The sequence below is a fragment of the Ostrea edulis genome, chromosome 10 (assembly GCF_947568905.1).
Source record: "Ostrea edulis chromosome 10, xbOstEdul1.1, whole genome shotgun sequence".
In the NCBI taxonomy this organism is placed as follows: Eukaryota; Metazoa; Mollusca; class Bivalvia; order Ostreida; family Ostreidae; genus Ostrea; species Ostrea edulis.
In genome coordinates, this window is record NC_079173.1 from 9,193,897 (window position 1) to 9,208,749 (window position 14,853).

Sequence of the window (14,853 nt, forward strand, 5' to 3'; positions counted from 1 at the left end):
TATTCAGTATTGACAGAAGTCCTTGTTATTCTGGTGAAAGGTCATAAAAGGAGCAGTTGAAGGTCACAAATTGAGCAGTTGAAGGCTCTCTCCACACATGCACACAAATCTGTCCTGACAATGGCTAGGAAAGATGCACACGACAAAACGTACTTTCTTGGGTAGTTAAAGGAATACCTATAAAAATTTATTATCCATTTCTCTCTTTCAAATTGTGAAAAAAAAGATGTTATAAGAGAGAATATCAGTATGGGCATGTATCTACACCATTTGTCTCCACTTATCTTTTATATGAGTCAGGTTTATGGGGACGTAACTGTAAGGACAATTTTTGTCCTCATAGTGCACCTTTGTTATCAAATTGTTAAAATTATCCTCACCCCGTGGAGATCCGGGTTATAATAGGACCTCAGTACCCCTTTGCTTGTCGTAAGAGGCGACTAAATGGGGCCTTCCTTCGGATGAGACCGCAAAAACCGAGGCCCCGTGTCTCAGCAGGTATGGCACGATAAAGATCCCCCCCCCCCCCTGTTCGATGGCCATAAGCGCCGAGCATAGGCCTAAATTTTGCAGCCCTTCACCGGCAGTGTTGACGTCTCTATATGAGTGAAATATTCTCAAGAGGACGTTAAACAATATTCAATCCTCGCACGCTTTGTCGGCGCTCTCTCGTTCTCTAGCAATGACGTAAACGCTGTTTTTGTTTTTGGTTGTTTAAAATATTAAATGAACTAATACCCCCATCACACTAGGCCACGTTTGCACTACGACCATGTAAAAATTGATGATCGTAGTGCGATCGGGTACGTCGTAGTAAGGTCGTAGTAAGAACGTAGTAAGGTGTTTATGGTCGTGATGGTCGTGGAGCAACTTTGAACATGCTCAAAACAAACGTAGTGCGGTCGTGGTCAAATTTGATCGTAGTGGAAACGTAGTAAGGACGTACTAAGGTCGTATTTAGATCCGCATGGTCGTAGTAGCATCGTAATGGGATCGTGATGCAGAAGAAAACGACTGCACTGCGATTCCACTACGCTCTCTATACGACCATTCCGTTTTCACTACGTTCTCATTACGATCATCCCGTTTGCACTACGTTTTCTTCACGCTTCCGCTACGATCACGGCACGTCCATACTATGTTGTTGAAGACTGTAGTACGTTTCTACCAAGCTCATCCCGTCCTTAATACGTCCTCACTACGATTTCACTGCGCGCAAGCCACGATCGAATCACGTTCTGTTCTCCCCCACACACTGGTATGAAAACTGAACAAAGTTTGCATATGACCATTGCTTCTTTGGAATCATGGAAAGGCCAGACCAAGAAATATTGATGGAGATGTTGATGCATATTCAGTATATGGCACTTAACGACCAAGCTGCTATATTGTTACTTAGGCGAAGGAGGAGGTGAATCGTAAGGCAGCGTAGATATTGCTGGGTACGACCTTGGCTTTCTGTTGAAAGAAGACTTCAGTTTGGCCATTATGATCAACTGATGAATGAATTGAGGATGGAGGATCAACAGTCCTTCTTCAACTTTTTGAGGATGCCTCCAGAGATGTTATATGAATTATTGAATAGAGTTGGACCCCGAATTCAGAAGAAGAATACCGCATTCAGAAAAGCTCTATAACCCGGTCTAAAACTGGCTATAACCATAAGACATTTGGCATCGGGTGATCGATATTCAACAGTAGTATTGCTGGTCGATGATTTAGTGAGCGTTTCACTGGCACCTCTCCCTTTCCCTTTCCCACCACGACCTCTTTCAGTTTTTGGCGGCATGCTTTTACAATAGAAATATTGGTACAAATGGATGACAAGAAGGTTGTAAGCTGTATTTATACTTAATCCGGATCTGATTCAGCTGCTGCAAAGCGTGGCGACAGCGGCGCGGAAACGTGGTAGAACCGTAGTAAAATCGTGGTAGAATCGTAGTAAGATCGTGGTACAATCGTGGCAGAAGCGTAGTAAACTCGTGTTGCAGTCGTGGGAGTCGTGGTGAGAGCGTAGTTAGAACGTGATGGACGTAGTGGGAGCGTAGTAAGAACTTGATGAACGTGGTGAAATCGTAACAAGGCCGTAGTTTAATCGTAGTGGAGTCGTGATAAGAGCGTAGTGAGGACGCAGTAACATCGTGAAGACAGACAAAATTACAAATTCATGCCGTTCGTACTACGATCTCACCACGATCTAAAAAAAATGATAGAACGTAGTGAGATCGTGATGTAGTGTGACAGGGCCATAAGCTTGGTCAGCGAGTCTTATATATTAATACTTTCCACACGTGCGTCACATGGAGTCTGGTTGATGATCCCATGGTGTTCATTTTCATTAGTTCTTCTGACCGTAGTGACGCTCGACTGTGCAACGTAGGAGTATTGTCAATTTTTAGAATTGCACACAAATTACAATATTGTCTTTAAATCTAAAATGGTATTTTTAAAAGTGGGGGTTATATAGATCAAATGTTTGAATTATTGGCCAGAATACTGAATTTTTATACAAAATTTCGGATAAATCAATTTAGAATTTTTGTAAAGAATCCATCTTCGATTTGGAAAACTGTCAACCAAATTAAAGAATTTACAACATTTGAATTGGTTCCAATTCTTATATCATAAATTATGAAATTGACCCAGATGCTGCCATTAGACCGTAATACCCGCAAGCCAGGCAAGTGTTTGCCTTTAAATATACTCTCCTAACTGGTAAAGAGGCCACAATCGTTACCACATAACATACCCTATACCATGTATTTTCTTGCTGAATATGTCAAGATGATAAATGAGTATTTTCTTGGGCAAGTGCCCAGGGTTCATCCCAAACCCTATTTCGTAATTGTTGAAATATGTTTAAAACAATTGAGGTCATGACCCCTAAACCATATATATTCCTGCTACACATATTAAGATGCATTGAGTATTCTGATGGGCAAGTGCTCGGGGTCATTCCAACCCATCATTTTTGTTATTGTTCAAATATCTTTAAAATGGTTGATATTCTAAACCTTAAAGAAAATATATTTTTTGTTCCACATGACGACAAAATGTACTGAGAACCAGGTTGTGTTCGTCGTTTTCCCATCCTATTGAAAATTCCGAAAATGCATTGTACATCTAAATACCTCTAATTATCTCCCAAAAGATGATTTACTTTCTGCATCAGATATATAAGAGAAGTTCTGAGAACCAGGTTTTTCTAAAGACAAAACATTGTTTTTCAACCCCCAAGCAATGTCTCACGTGTAGAAATGAAAATTCTGAAACCTCAGTGCACATCTATAGGACACTATCAATTATCTTCCAAAAGATGATTTCGCTACTGCGTAAATTGTAAAAGAAGTTCTGGGAATTAGTTTTGTTAGGGGTTTTGGGAACCAGATCTGACCCCAGGATGAAGATGGAAAATTCGGAAATCTTATTGCACATCTACAGGACACCACCAATTACCTTTTTTTTTTTTTGTTGGGGGTTTTGGGAACCAGATCTGACCCCAGGATGAAGATGGAAAATTCAGAAATCTTATTGCACATCTACAGGACAAAAACCAATTACCTTTCAAACGATGATTTGGCTACTGCGTAAATTGTAAACGAAGTTGTGGGAATTAGTTTTGTTGGGGTTTTTTGGTGGTTTTTTGGGGGTTTTTTTTTTTTTTTGGAGGGGTAGAAAAACATCGTTTTTCGACCTCCATTTCGGCTCCAGGGGTTTTTCTACCCTATAGGATGAAAATGAAAATTCCAAAAACATATTGCACATTTACGGGACACCACCAATCGTCTTATAAAAGATTATTTCAAATTGGCAACTCCATAAGATGTCAAACGAGTTGTGGGAACCAAGGGTTCTTTGTCGCAATACAGCCGTCGTTTTACGTCCCGCATTAGCTCCCAGGATGAAAATGGAAATTACGAAAACTTATTGTTCCTATACAGCTAGGACACCGCCATTAATCTTCCATGATAATTCGGCTGCTGTGTAACTTGTAAGAGGAGTTGTGAGAACAAAATGTTTGCAAAAAAATGTCCCATGGGTAAATTAAAAATTACAAAACCTCATTGGACATCTACAAGGCACTACCAATCATCTTATAAAAAATGAATAGGTTACTGAGTTTGAGGAGGAAGTAAGTGTGACGGGCGGACCGGGGTAACAATAGTATACCCAAACTTTCTTTAGAAATTCCGGATATAAATACAAGTATTGACAATATATTGGATAAAACAGAAAGAAAATTATTTATGAATTTTCGCACTTCAAGCCACCACTTACCTACGGAGACAGGAAAATGCTTTGTCACTCACCAGAATGAAAGACTATGTACATTGTTCTAACAAACGAGAAATAGGAGTTGAATTCCACTTTATTTTACAGCATTCATTTTTTCACCCCACAATAATTATGGAAAAACTACTTAAATTTGATATCATTTGTTATGAAAGACCAAATGTTCGGAAGTTTTCAGAAGTTTTGTCAGGCCAAAATATGAAGAGCTTTTTGTGTTTATTTCACATAATTTTAGATCGTCTGCTTCTCGTGGTTGTTGTTCAGCTGCCTAGCTCTCAAATGCATTGCATGTATTACAATATTTATACATAGGCAATGTATTATGTACAGTGTACCTTTCTGACATCCATGTATAATGCTTTGTTTCATATATGAACCTCGGACGATTTCATTTATTATAACTATTCCTTGTACCTATTGTGCCATTTAACATGGTTTGAGTGAATAAAGTCAATTGATTGAAGGTAATAAGAAAACACGTGTATTCACTTTTCATTACCTCGCAGCTTAACATCAACAAAAGCAAAGACAAAAAAAATCGTATTCATAAGATATCTGAAAATAAATCAAAACGTTTTTACACAAAATCAGAAAGTGTCAGGTTGAGTATATTAATGAAAAATAATCATAAACAACGTTTTAGTAAACCCAAGAAAACGTTTCGTGTAGTTAAAGTAACTATAGGCTTATAGAATGATAAAACGTTTTGTGTAGCTACAGTAACATAGGCGGAGCTTGGGTTCGAATATTACCGAGGCAGGGGGTCTGGGGGGCGCAGCTATCGACATTTTAACAACGTAAAAGGTGTTGTGTTTTTTACCGAGGCAGCTGCCTCGGTTGCCTCAATGGAAGCTATGCCACTGAGTAACTATAGGTTTATAGAATAATTAAACGTTTAGTGTACCTACAGTAATTATAGACTTATAGAATGATAAAACGTTTAGTGTACCTACAGTAATTATAGACTTATAGAATGATAAAACGTTTAGTGTAACTACAGTAATTATAGACTTATAGAATGATAAAACGTTTAGTGTAACTAGAGTAATTATAGACTTATAGAATGATAAAACGTTTAGTGTACCTACAGTAATTATAGACTTATAGAATGATAAAACGTTTAGTGTACCTACAGTAATTATAGACTTATAGAATGATAAAACGTTTAGAGCAGCTAACGTAACTCTAAGTTTATAGAAATGCGAAGATAACCAACATAGATCAATCTCATAACTCCTCTAAGCAACACAAAATAGAGAGTCTGGCCAGCACGGACCCCTGGACACACCAGAAGTGGGACCAGGTGCCCAAGACGAGCAAGCACCCCCCACCCCGCCGACTGACCACATCCGCCGTGAACCCCACATCCCAATCAGGCAAACGGAGCCACCTGCAACCAAAACCAGTGCGCCAAGAATGGTCCAACAACAGGCACGAAACACGCCAGACAGTACCCGACCCAACGACAGACCGCACCGACAAACTAGATCGTTATAACGACCATAGAATTTGCGGAATGCTGACTTTAAAGGAGACTGTTGAAACCTCTGCACCATCAACTTGTTTGTCAGTAGCCTGTCTCGATTTATAAATTGACCATACGCAGAGTAAGCTCTTGTGTATCGAATCAGTTGAGAGATATAAACATCATATGCAGGTGATAATTGAATATTGCTGGTATATGGGAAGTTGACGATGGAGAAGCTGAAATCATCCCATTTGTCATAAAGCTGAGTTGTTAGTTTACCGTTAGTATCTATTTTCAATAGAATATCTAAGTATGAAGCAGGAGTGGACGGCTCTGTGGTGTCTTTTATTTCGAGTTCACAGGGATATATCGAATTGACATATGAATGAAAGTTATCATTGTTATTGGGTAAAAGTCGTCGATACATCAAAATATCGAATTGAAAGTCACAGCAAGAGATTGTTTCTTCTCACGAAGAAGTTTTTGAATAAATTCTGCTTCATAAGAATATAAAAACAGGTCAGCTAACAAAGGAGCAGAATTCGTGCCCATGGGAATTCCAACAGACTGTTGTAAGACCTGATCACCAAAGACCACGAAGATCTTGTCAATGAGGAACTCCAGCATATTTTTTATTTCAACTTCAGAGTACGTGTGCATGGAATCAGAGTGGTGTTTAACAAAGTAATTTTTGGACGACTGATCACTAGGTATGAATATTTGCGTTTTCCATTTTTGTTGAAAAAGCAACTGTCTATGACGTCAAAAAGTCTAGTCTTTGATTTATCAATTCACTAAAGCCGAGGGACAATTAGCAGATCAAAGTAGGAAAACAGCGTTTGGTCTTAGAAAAAACTAAACGAGGGATGCCACTAAATATTGAAACTTTATTACCGCTTTTTAATTGTTATATTGGAGGAATAGTCTATTATGCCTCTGAAACGTGGGGTATTCATAAATGTTGCAATTTTGAAAAGGTACACCCTGTCTTCTGTAAGCAAATGCTTAGTGTGTAAACGAGCACAACTAATGTATGTATCATAGGTTATATTACTTATATACATGTACCATTGTAAAGTTTTGGAGCATTGTATAATTATAAATTGTTATGAAGAAAAGTACTCTAATTGCAGGAAATACTGATGTAGAAATTGAGCTGATGATGTCAAGATAATTCTAATAGATATTACGTCCCGTGATATTTAAATCAATAAAAAAATATATATAACAAGCATGTGTTACAAATTGTACAACCAAGAAATTTTCGTCAGGCTAAGCAAGATATCAAAATTGAATATTCTAGCATAAGTCCATTTTATAAATACTTAATCGATGGGTCATGCCTTCAATGTTATCTTAAAGGGACATGGACTCGATTTGAGCTGAAAATATTCGAATTTTATTTTTCCATTTTTATTGTTTACCATGCTTAACTAAAGTATTTCTAATGGTCAACCAAAATTTGAATATCAGTTGTTGAGTCATAAGTGAGATACAACCCTTGCAATTCTTTGTTATGTAAACAAGGCTCGTGTCGTGTTTTGTTTACATTAGACTGTTTAATAGAAATAGCGTGCTTAAAACAAAATCAGATGTGCCAAACACTAGAAAATATCTAATTGTGTTAAAAATTCGCTTCTAAATTGAAAAAAAAATCGTTTTAAATGACACTTTTACTAGTATAATTAACCTATGTAAACAAAAACTTGTGACCTCTGTATCTCCCATGTACCTTGAATACTGACATTCAAAATTTTTGCTGATCATTAGTAATACTTTAGTTAAGCATTTTAAACATTAAATCAAAAAAATAAATTTCGAATTTTTTTTTTAACTCAAAGAGTGTCCATGTCCCTTTAAAAATTCAATTCCTGTAAAGTCGCACCATTTAGCCATAGAAACAGGAAGATATTGCAACACAATAAGAGCAAATAGATGTATTTCTTGTGGAAACGGTATTGAAGATGAGTACCATTTTATATTGGTTTGTATTGTACATACAGAATTACTAGTAAAATTATCAAGGAATAGGCCTATTATTATATAAAACAAAAACAAAACCCCCCACCAATGTTTAAATTGATACAACTGTTTAACACGGGAAACTTTAAAGATCTTTGTAACCTTCGGAAATTCATATCGAATAGTGTGACACTAAGAGAAAATTGTAATTCATGATTTCAATAGTTTTTACTACATTGTACATACATATTTGTTTTCCAGTAAAAGTACCACCGCCATGTTTATATTATTTTACGAGTGTACTGATAAGCTGTAAAGCTTAAAGTAATAAAGAACTTGAAACTTGAACTTATAATTATCCAACCCGATATTTGAGGCGCAAAATCGTTATGACAAACATAAATCACCACTTTGATCTGTTCACTTCTTGATTTGAACAGGTAATGGAACAAGAACTCCAGGCGAAATCCCAATTAAACTCGTCCGCATTCACAATTATGATGAAGACATATGATTTACCGGAATCTCCAGCGTCGTGATGAGAACCATTCCTACACAGGTATATACCTGACATTTTATACCTGAAAATAGCTGGTCATGATGAAAATTACTAAATATACGTGTCTTCAATCAACAGTATAAAAACATAATAAAAATAGAATTCGCATATTTGCCACTTTTCTAGGACAATTGTCTTTTTATAGAACACGTCAATATCAATGATCGAGTACTCCATCTGAGCTGTGAAGCAATTCAATAAACTTTATTTCAATAATGTAAGGTCTTCAATCTATTAATTACTTGCAGATCAAGATAATTTAATATAATGTGAATTTTACTACGGTTAATACAGATTATGGGACAAAGGCCATTCTCTCACCAGAGGGCGCGCTACATAAAGCCCTCTGGTGAGAGATTGGGACAAAGGCATGACGCGTTCATTGTTCACTTTGGCTTTTACATTTCAAAACAACATTTGGAGACCGAGGGAGTATCAGCAAAAAATGATTTTAATAATATGCGGTATTTTTGTTTAAGTCACGTGATCGTTATGAATTTATAATGATTTAGTTTGCCAATACAACCTATAATTGTGTCAAATGCTGTCTGGCTTGTTTTATAGCGATTGTTAAGCAGTTCTTGGTATATTGATTTTGACTACGGATAACTCCGTTTACCTGATCAAGAAATAGGGCTCACGGCGAGTGTGACCGGTCGACAGGGGATGTTTACTTCTCCTAGGCACCTGATCCCACCTCTGGTGTGTCCAGGGGTCCGTGTTTGCCCAACTATCTATTTTGTATTCCTCATAGGATTTATGATATTGATCACTGTTCGTTATCTTCGCCTTTCATCAAATCAATATACATGCATCTTTCCGTTCGATTTTAAATTTGATATTGAAATACAATTTTCTATGTGTTTTGTACATTTTTACATTTGAAAATCATGTGTTCACTATCTTCAGTCGCATCACATAAAAACAATTTCCATTTCGCTCTTTCTTCCACTTGCTTAGCATTTGCTTGCAACAAAGTATATTGTTTAACAGTTTAAAATTAAATTCTGCAATATTTTTTTTCCAATGCAAATTTGAATCGATATGTAATATGTATTGTACGATATCTCAAAAGCATTCGACTCAAATAGTGAAATGAATATTACATCCCTTCAAAGTATTCTCCGGCCGCGGTTTGAAATACACAATTTCAATCTCTGAATCCATTTCTGAAATGCGTCACGGTACGCTGATTTAGGTAGACCTCTGAGGCACTGACTGATAGCTGAGCCAAGGGCTTGTAGGGACTTGTAACGGCGACCAGATAAGAACTTTTTAAGTTTTGGGAAAAGGAAAAAGTCGCATGGGGCTAGATCTGGAGAGTATGGTGGGTGTGGCAAGACGGTAACCTTCTCCGACTTCAAAAATTGCTTCACAAGCTCAAATGTATGTGATAAAGCATTATCATGAAGTAGATGAACATGCCTATATCCTGACACAGGGCGTCGTGTACGATAATATTTCTTGAGGTATTTTTTAGTATAACATCTCGGTAATACCGATTAGTAACACATTTGCCCTTCGGCACGAGTATGTATTTAATTAATGGTTGATTTGTGTTAGTTGTGTTGTGTTGAAAACAACAGATCAATCGAGTTTATGCAAATAAATCATTAGTATTTTTTTAAATGCAAAATGGTCACGTTTAATGCACTGTAGAAAAGTAACAAGAAACCAAGTTTTTTCACATTTCCTCTTCAATGTAGAAATAAAAAATACACTTCCCCCAAAATTAAGAATACTACTAAACTCGAAAAGCGCGATCATGTTTAACAATATAATTTCTCTACATAGTGTGATACATGCAGGGTATGGTATCAAGAAATATAACTCCTACCATATTTACAGATATATCACAAAAATCGACGAGAGTTGCCTTTCCTGACAAAGCATTTTCTAGACTCTTTGATATTCCTTTAACCGTGCTGTGTAAATTGTAGTGTTGTTAGATGAAATGGAACTCGATGACATACTTAGGACAGTCCGTGATTATAAAAATTAGCAGTCTCTATATCAAGAGGACTGGTCACTTAAACTACTTGACACAGATGAGACATAATTTCTCTCCGACATAGTTTTATCATGTGTTCCACAATTTCCCCGTGATGGGACATTGTGCAATTATATTTCAAAATGCGAAACAAAAGTCTTTTTAAGAGGCATTCTTTATTTTAGTTCATACACGACAGACAGTGGTGATAGGTAGAATATTTTAGATGCGTCTTCATAGTACAGCCTGCATATTTAGTTTAATTTCTGTTTACAATTATAGTACATGACAAAATTTTATGTGATTACATGTAAGGGGATCAGACCGGCTGAGACTCTCAAGGTCAGATAACCGAGCAGTTTGTATAATAACACCCGTCTAGTGACTCAAGGGGGGGGGGTGCATTCGATTTTTGGCTGGTCTGTGAATTTAAAGACTTGGTTGATCGGAAACAATCTGCCATTCGACAGTGTGGGGCTGGATCGAATGCTGGAGGTTAAGTAGCAAAGTTCAGTGGCCGATTTAAAGGGGGGGGGGGACGCAGCCGGCGCCCTCTACCTAAAATTTTCAAATTAGAAAAATGTAAACAATAAAAGAAGCAATAGTTTATTCCACTCTCGGAGAAATAAATGACAAAATATCTTTTAATTCATTGAATTACTTTTATTGGGAGAACTTTCATTTTTTTTCAAAACCCATTAAAATTTGTGTCATTTTATTAATTTCACCTTATTAAATATGACAGAAAATAGTGAAAAGGACTGCATAGGAGACATATTCCAAGGCCTATAATATCTGTAAAATCCAGGAGCTTTCGGGAGCTTTGCCCCTGGACTCCCACCAGGGCTTCGCACTAGACCCACTGGGGGCCTCAAGGTGGCCCCAGACCCCCTGCCTCATAAAGTTGCGCCCCTAACCGCAATTCCTGCAGTTAGTAGAACATATGGCTAGAAATTCAATTCAGAGGCGTCTACTCGGGTTTGACTCCATGTGCATTTGGCGAAATATCATGTGACATAACAGTTTTCATGTGACATAACATAGTTTCTATCATGTGACATACCATGGTTTCAATCATGTGACATAACAGAGTATCTATCATGTGACAAACTATTCAACTTTTTTTTTTTTCATGATCGGAATTGAAATGTTTTCAAGTTGTGGAGAACCGAGTATCTCGAATTGACAATTATGATCAGATAATATTTTAAGGAATAAAACAAAATCTGTTGAATCATTCTTTTATCATTTATTTCTTTTCAAAGAAAGAGTAATGGATTATCTTGAATTTGAAAAGTTTAAGGGGAATGGCGCTCCGACTACATCCCTTTAAATCCGCCACTACTGACGGGATTCGACCCAAAATAAAACACATCATACCCTTGCTACGTGTTTCTAGCCTTAGTACGTATAAGTCCTCTGAGTTCGAGCTTCATACCTCACCGCATATCGTAACACAATCGGATCACGCGCTCGTCCTTTTCCGTTACCGGTAAGAAGACTCGGACGTGGATTGACGCAAGAATTGCATTAAATCGATGCATTTCTTCGCCGGAAGCGCACCTGTGGATGAGGTTAAAAGGCCAGAACCGAATCCCTGTATATTGTGTTATTTATATTTTCACCACAGTTTCAGTTTTATTATAATGAACGTCTTATTCACTCTAATACATAAACATATAAGTGGAAATTGATAGTGGTAGAATATCTATATGTATGATATCTTGGATGCATTTGAAAGCTCGCGTTTCATATCGTATTAAAAGTACAACTGTGACGTCCTAGTCACATTTGTGTACACATAGCAACTGGCTCTGATGGCGTCGATCCACATACGAGGTTCATTTTTGGTTACGGAAATAGCCGAGTAGTTACGTTTGATCGTAACATATAGGCTGTGACGTCATAGCTATTGGCGCTTCATGCTTTACGGCAACGTACGGCAATAGACTGTGACGTCAAAGCTAACTGTCACGTGCACGTTTGTTTAAATAGAATGTGCTACACGGGCAGATGAAAACAACCCATGGTCTAGCGCGGAAGTGGAAAAAATATAAGAAACGTATCTTTTTAAATATCTAGTTACTCAAACGGAAATGACGTTTTACGAGATTCACTTGCTATCCAGGGCATTTAACTCCTGAAAGGATCAAACAATGTCTGCGATCTTCAAAAACTGCAATGTAAATGTCAGAGTGGATGCTAGTGTGATAGTTTTGATTGCGTGAAAAATTCGAAATGGAGCTTCCGGTTTCTAGGATACTCTGGATGTGTCTCACGGTCAGATTGGTCCGGACGTATTCACTCACAGACGAACAGAATTTACACACGGCTTTGCTGACTGGATATAACAAGGACTTACGACCCGGAATTGACAGAACACATCCGCTGAATATAAACGCGTCCTTTTATCTCTTCTCGATCAAGGAGTTCAATTTAAATACAGGGAAACTTACACTCACTGGTGTTTTTCAAATAACATGGTATGACGAAAGACTCTCCTGGAACCTGACCGCGCACAACTCTATCAACTCCACATCAGTTCCCCAGTATAAACTCTGGCTTCCGAATTTCATCAATATCAATCCTTTCGATAATATAAAAGGACTTGGTTGTAATTTGATATCAGTAAGCGTGCATCACTCTGGACTCTGCAGTTGGTATGCCCTCCAAGCATTTGACATCATGTGCGATACTGACGTCACTAGATATCCTTTTGACACACAATACTGCTCTATGAAGTTTCTCATTTGGGGCTACCATCGATATCAAGTCGCCGTTCATTTGGAGTCATCACAAGTTTTTCTAACGTTATATTCTGAAAACGGCATTTGGGAAATTGCTAACTCGACAACTTACACACAGCTTAACTTACACGGTAATGAAGAAGTCATTGTTGGTTTTCATCTAAAACGAAGATTAACATACTACGTCACAAGCGTGTTACTGCCAGGCACATCCATTTCTTTACTGCTGGCTTTCGTTTTTATCGTTCCCCCCGAATCCGGTGAAAGACTAGGATATTCCACCACCATGCTCCTCGCTATCGTCGTCTACCTGACGATAATCCAAAACATGCTCCCCGAATCTTCAGAACCCGACATATCTATACTGAGTTATGTCTTGGTTACCTATGTATTGAGTGGTGTGGTTCTTATACTACTTGTCATTATTAGTTTGCGGATTCAAACCTGCCCCGACAGTAAGCCCGTTCCTCTCTATATTACTCTGCTTGTCAGATATTGTTGTAAAGGAAAGAAATCGGACGCCGTGGAACCTAGTGAATCGAAATCTGTGTCACGTGATGAAGATGAGGATAACAAAGTCACGTGGGCTGACGTTGGCAGATGCTTTGATATGGCGTGTTTTCTTGTTGCAATTTCTGTATTTATAATAACTTTCACGACTTTTATTTGTTTTGTGAGCACATAGAACCATACACAGACACACACGGACACTCAGTGATAGTTACAAATAAAGAAAATTAAAATCATTATTTTAAAACTTGTTCGCCTGGATGATTGTTATCTGGTAATGTATAGGAGGGAAATAGGAGAAAAATTTATGACCCCCTCTACCGAGACAAAAAATTTATTTTCTGAGGCAGCGGGAGGGGGGGGGGGATAAATTTGCTATAATTTCCTAACTTTTTTTTTAATATATTGAATTTTGCTACGGTTGCTGCAAACATCAAAAGAATCCCGCGGTCATTATTCTGCGGTACACATTGATACGTAATAACTGATTATGAGAAAATTGATACACATCTTGCTTGCACTTCGTGTTTTGTTAATAGAAGAATAAAGTCGATGACTGATTATTCAATTCTATATATTCATAGAAAATAATCCATATATATTGTAAAATGAATTTACAAATTGACTGAAGAGCAATAAAATTGTCATTCAGTATAAATCAATCGTCTGCATTCCCAGATCGATGCACATGTAAACAAACACGCCGATACACAGACAAGTTAATCCTCTTACACGTGTGTGTAGTTTTCTGTGTATTCAAAAACAGCTGGCATAATCCGCCAACTGCTTAAAATATTTTTCAAAACAGATCTAGTATATCCTACCATCTCATCTTTTTCGTCAGCAAAAAATGTAAGCTCGTCCGTTTCGGGAACTGCCATGGCGTCACGGTGACCTAATTCGTTGCTGTATAGGCAAACGATCGACTGTATATTTCTGGGTCGTAGTAGAACACAGGCACTTGGGGCATGGATCATGATCAACCCCCCCCCCCCCCCCCAATTATTAATATTGATTTTTTTTTCGACCAAAATATATTTTTTCTTCATATGTTTTGTAGTTATGCATTTAGGATCACCCAAAATGTTACTTTTCGTCTCTGTTACATATTAGTCAAAATCGCGTTCTCAGTCATTATAAGGAGAGAAGGCATGCAACTCTTTTCACGTCGTCTCCTTATAATGACTGAGATCGTGATTTTGACTACTACGTAACAGAGACGAAAAGTAACATTTTTGCCTGTGTAGTAGAATAAAAATGAAGTTCTTGTTTTCGTGGATGATGGTCACGTGGGAATTTGTTTACAATCACTTGTTTTGTTTTT